At 37.8% G+C, this 6,000-nt stretch overlaps 1 protein-coding gene across 1 annotated transcript in view; it reads left to right on the top strand.

Annotated features, from left to right (window-relative positions):
• epha4b (eph receptor A4b) overlaps positions 1-6,000 on the top strand; it is a 114,779-nt gene that overhangs the window by 998 nt on the left and 107,781 nt on the right. The gene's annotated exons all lie outside the window — the stretch shown is intronic.

The raw sequence follows: 6,000 nt of genomic DNA, 5'->3' as shown, positions 1-6,000 counted from the left end.
GTTAAAAAAAAAAAAAAAAAAAAAAAACTGAAATAGCTTGTAAGTACCAGTTTCCTGCCACAATGATGAGACCACATGAAACTGACCAAGTGGTTTATCACTTTATTTAAAAATAAATACATTTAGAATAGTAATTTATGGTTATATTAATTAAGGTTTATATTTATCATCTCAAAAGAGCATGTTTTTCTGTGTGTGCCAGAGCTGTGAGTTGTCCAGTAAATATTTCAATATGGTTCGTTTTGAATTGTGAACTGTTTTTTTTTTTTAATGATAAAGATAGTCAGACCATATGAATGAGCTTCTTTTTCGGCACAGCTTAGCTCAAATGTTGGAATCTGAGTTCAGCAAAATGCATCCTAGATAGACAATGAAGATAATGCTTCCATCAAGGCAGAGTAGGTAATTTCCTATCCTGAGCAGAAGGCACAGTCAACCATTTTTTCTTGGCACTTTTAGTGAATTAAGTCACATAATTTAAGAAAGAAAAAAAAACAGTCACAGAAGCATTTAGATTGCACCAGTGCCAACCCTCCAAACCTGAGCAAAATTTATTTTGTTGAATGAAAAAATACATTTTAGTGGATGATGAAACTGTTTAACCAGTGGAAATGGGAGACAAATCATTTTGTGCCCAATAGATGGGACTAAACAGTGCTTTTCTGGTTGGTGTCTGGCCGTCCGGTTTCTAGAAATCACTTTCGCTCTCTTTCTTTTTCCCTGTGTTCCCTCCCAGCAGGGCTTGTTCTTCTAGCCTCTTTCTTCTTTATAATGTTTTCTGCTTTCTTCTGAACCTTCTCCTCTGTTATTGGCCTAATTGGCTTACTTTAGTTGACTGCCCCATGTCTTTGTATTTTTGCAGTAGCATGTGCTTTTGTGCCTATGTGAGCAGAGTGCATAACCGCTCATCCAGTGGCTTCCAACGCCAAAGCACGGTCTCTTCTGCTTTGTCTCTGCTATGCTCTGCCGTGCTCTAGTCTATGTGACTGTAAATAACGTCTTCTCATCTGGAGGACGCCCGCTGTGCTTGCTCACCGAGCCGTAAGACTGACCAGCGTTTGTTATTTTAAGCCGCATTTGGAGTGCTGGTGCCATGTTACACTGGAGCAATGCAAACACAATGACACGGGAGTCATTTGCCACATTGGCAGACTCATCTAAGAAGGACTGAATTCAGAGGTCAGGGGACAGTTCAGTAGCTGATGTGAACAGCAGAGGGCGCATTGTTGCACCAGAATTCTTTTTTCAAGGTTTTGGTTTGTGGTGGATCTCACAGTTTTGTGAATTTAGGATATGGAAAATTTGGGGCAGAAACTAAAATATAGGTTTTATATTGACCAGGGTTGAGATTTTGAGCCCCATTCATGGAGATCTGAACACAATTATGCCAAGACATCACAAGCATGTTTTTCAGACTCTTGCAGTTTCAACAAGCACACGACTAGACACTGATTCAAAACTAATTTTACAGTGAAACGAAAAAGAGCTCTGTTTAGTCTCTTGCAGTCCAACAGCAGAGAGTTCATACCACCTGCTTGAGAAAAGATTAGATTGAGTCTGATCCGGGTTGGTGAGCTTAATTCGGTTTAATGGCTTAAAAAGAACATTTAATCTTTTTGCTGAACCCCTGGAATGGTCATCGATTTTTATGTTTCTTTTTTTTTCTTCTTTTGCTCCAGATTAGTATTCTACCTCCACCATGGGCTGTTTTCACTGCTCTGATATTCGTCTCTCTCTTTCCTCCCTTCTAGAGCGTTTGGGTGACCTGTCCCTGTTGCATGCTTTCATTTACTGGGCAGCAGGATTAGTGGCTCAGCTTCCCCCCAGGGGAAGAGGGTCTGTTTTTGAAGGAGCCTCTGTTCTCTGCCTTTTCTCCAGGTTTAAACAGTCTGGATTAGAGTGCCCTCATGGCCAAAATGCCTCAGCTAAAACAAGCAAGAGAGAGGGACACACACACACACACACACACACACACACACACACACACACACACACACACACAAAATCAGGTATTCATGCTCTTATGATATATTTGACTGCCAAGCTTACTGTAAGTCAAGGTATTCAAAAATTTTGAATGAATTTAAGATTTGGTTTACAATTAGTATCAAATTATACAATTGCATAAATCTATCTATCTATCTATCTATCTATCTATCTATCTATCTATCTATCTATCTATCTATCTATCTATCTATCTATCTATCTATCTTTCTATCTATCTATCTGTCTGTCTGTCTGTCTGTCTGTTTGTCTGTCTGTATGTGAACCTCTGAGCAGTTGTATGTATAGATATATAGCTAGATAAATAGGCATCAGTTTTATTTCTCGGAGTTTGCATTAACTTTTAGGAGACATAATGAAGTTTTCAGTAATGCTTTTAGAGAAATAATAATAGAAACAAATGAGACATTGTGTGTGGATAGAATACCTTAATTTGGTCCTGGATAAAAATTAGATGGGAAATGTTTGAGTTAATATCCAAATGTTTGACTTTTGGTGTTGTTCCAAACAGTTTCTGTGGAAACAAAAGAAGATTTTTTTTTTTCAAAAGTTTCTTTTAGCGTTGTAAAGCACTTTGGTCAACACTAGTTGTTTTTAAATGTGCTATACAAATAAACTTGTATTGTATTGTATTGTATTTTTTTTTTTCAAAATCATGTTTTTTCTTTTCCTTTATTTTTTTTTTGTTTCTTCATTGGTTGGATCCAGCGTTCTTTGGGACCCCATTTACTTAAGGTTAAAAATGTTTTCGTCCAAACATTCTTCAAAATATCATATTTTATGTTCTGCAGTAGAAAGCCAGGCATATGAGTTTGGAACAATGTGAGGGTTTGTCATTTATTTGTCAAAATTACTGCTGACAGAATTTTCTTGATGAACTATACCTTTGATATCTCCTCGAAACTCTTGAGTAGATATTTGAGATTACTAGTCTTTCTTTTAGGAGAATAACTATAGATATATTTATTGATTACACTTGTTTAAATATATAATGAGAACAGGAATCATAATATAATTTTATGATTAATCACATCAGTGTAATTGGATTGTTTTTATCACCATCATTATTTTGTTCATGACCTTGAGCTGAAGTGGACATTGATTGGCTGCCTCACCGCACTAATTCACCTCTATTACTGGGATTACTGATGGCTTTGTGCTGTGTCGCACACCGATGTGCAATCATAAAAAAATACCTTAATTTCTCACCGTACACACCATTATTACTGCAAACGAACAAAGGCTGAAGGCAAATGATTTTCTGGACACACAATGGCTCAAGCCAGATAATTGATTGCCAATATTATTTGCAGTGAAATTAAAATGGGTGAAAGAGGTAGGGGTAGACATATAGCTATTGATTTTAGGACATCATCAGCCTTAAATGGTGCACAATGGCCTACAAACAGTGTGAATTGGCAGACTGCTGTAGTTTCTTTGTGAAAAAGGATCATTTTACATGATCGGTTATTTGTTTTGGTTGAGCGCGGGTCGTTGTTTGGGCTCTATCTATTGTTTTTGTAAAGGAATCCTTCCTGGGACATGCTGGGCTGGTGACCTGTATTCACTGGGATGCCCTCTTGTTCTGTGGACCCAAAGCATTGCCCTGTTAGCTACAACTACTTCTGTCTCCAACAAATGAGCTGCTCTGTCCTCCCTTTTTAACTCTCTCACTCTCTGGATTCTGTTTCTACAAATTAACGCCTCTGACACTCATGTTCGGCTACCGGTTCTCTCACTGGAAGCTCATTAGCAGGCTAGTCAACACAATGGAGCCTGACTCTAAACGTCACGCTGTGCGCTCCACTCTCCCTGCGGTCTTGCTGGGTCCCAGTCTTGACCTTTTATTTGTTTTAATTGAATTCATCTGTCTGCCTCCGGCCTCAGCTTCTCTCTTTTTTGCGTGGTTTGGAGAGGCGATTGTGCTCGGAGAATCGCCGCCTTGCCGCAGTGCTAAACAAACAGCAGGGTTTTTCAATTTGCCCGGCTCTGTGTTATTGACCAGGTCACATCTCTCAGTGCATCCGTCCCACATGCTTAGAGTCTCTGTTTTCTGTTTGTCGGAGCTGATGGTGGGCTGTTTGCTCAGCTCATCTGCACTGGCGCCTCCTGCGTGGTGGGTCAAACGACGGTTGGATTTACATTTCGATGCAATGCGACCTTGCCACTCAATGATCATCTCTTTTTTCAAAAGCCAAAACCAACATCCTGCTCCGGATGGCCTGTTTCCTGGGTCGCTCTGATATCACATGCTGTCTTTGTGACCTGATCCAGTCTTATGCGGTTCTTGAGACGGCACTTTAGATGGTCAACACACAGGGATAAAAGAGGTGTAATTTAAGTAATGCACCTCTTAATTGGAAAATAATATAGCCTGGTCATGTTACAAAGATCGGGCAGCATTTTTGGTTGGGAAAATAGTTAAAGTGATACGATAATGCACCACAAAACTATTGGTGGTCACAAGTAAGTGCACTGAAAATGGATGGAATGAGGTTTGTGAGATGATGATGGTGAAAATTAATTCTCGTTTTCCTTTGTGATGTAGGTTTCTGGGGTCATACAACCCACTTCTGCAACCACAATGTGACAGAACTACAGTGACACTGGTCAAGAACTAACAATTTTTTTAGTAACAATGTTTCTAAAGTGAAGTAATATTTCTGAGTTTAATTTTTATTTTACATTTTTTTTCAATCAATTAATTAATTAGTTCAGTAACTTTATTTTTTTTAATTAATGATCAATTGAATTAATTTATTATTATTATTATTATTATTATTATTATTATTATTATTTAATTAATTACTTTTATAACAATTTTGGCTACATCCGTCATGTTAAATATTTATCTGAAATATTTATGAAATATTTACCTCACATGATTCACAAATCAGAGATACTATAACTCAGGTTTGTGAAAAGAATCAAACCATTTTCATCTAGCAGCCAGGTGATTATGGGGTTTTTTTGTGATCTTTTTGTTCAGTCCATGTAGAGCCTGATGGGCAGTGGGAAATGGCTGAGGAAAATGAGAATAAAAGACATGAAAAGGAGAGCAAAAGAGTGGTCATTGTCTGAGGGCTTCATTCTCCATGCACTCTCCAGACCGGGCCTGATGTTGGCAGCACAATAGCAGGGCGACCTGGCAGCTGATAGGGGGAAAAAAAGAGGCAGAATGGAGATGTGTTTGTGGGAAGGATTTGTATGCCAATGAGCTTTAGCCTGGACTGACTGAAAGTCTCTCTCTCTTTCTGTCTCTTTTTCTCTCTCAGTCACTCACACTCTTTTCTTTTCCAGATTTCTCTCATTCTTTCCCTCCTGTGGCCAATTTGGTGCCGAGGGACTTGAGAATGCTGTCATTCAAAAATCTTGTCTTCTAAAGCTTTGTGTTTCCATGACTCCAAGCTTTGTCCTTCTGTGTGATTGTTAGAGTGCATGTGTGTGCGTAAGTGAGTGTATTCAGTTTTCCATCTCTCCTGTCCTCAGTTTTGTGTGTGTCAGTGCTCTTCTGGCTTTGCAGTGCTCCAGATCAATTCTACAGTACATTCACGGGGCTAACAAACGCCGCTATTTTCAATTTACAGTATTTAACAGAGCCAGACTGAGCAGATGCTATTTAAAATAAGAAAATGTACAGTACAAATATATATCTGACAGAGACGTCTAAATTGTGCTGTTGGCGGCTACATTTTCTGAATACAGCTAATATGTAAAAATATTTAAGTTGTAAATAAAACAAAGATTATTGGAGTAGGTTTTACAGGAAAATGCTATTTCAGTCTTTCTACACAAAATGTCATGTTTAATTTAGTGTTACTTGCTGTTTCTTTGTAATTAATTGTAAACAATATACATTGTTTCAAATTAGCTTATATAAAATAGAGAATTATATGTTACATTGTATATGCTCCAATTTTCTGTTTATATTTTATATATACACAACATTTCCAAAGTTAATAATCTTTGCATTTAAAAAAAAAAGGAAAGAAATGT

The sequence above is a fragment of the Sinocyclocheilus anshuiensis genome, unplaced genomic scaffold (genome assembly GCF_001515605.1).
Source record: "Sinocyclocheilus anshuiensis isolate Anshui unplaced genomic scaffold, SAMN03320099.WGS_v1.1 scaffold1638, whole genome shotgun sequence".
Classification (NCBI taxonomy): Eukaryota; Metazoa; Chordata; class Actinopteri; order Cypriniformes; family Cyprinidae; genus Sinocyclocheilus; species Sinocyclocheilus anshuiensis.
This window is presented reverse-complemented; position numbering and strand designations above follow the sequence as displayed.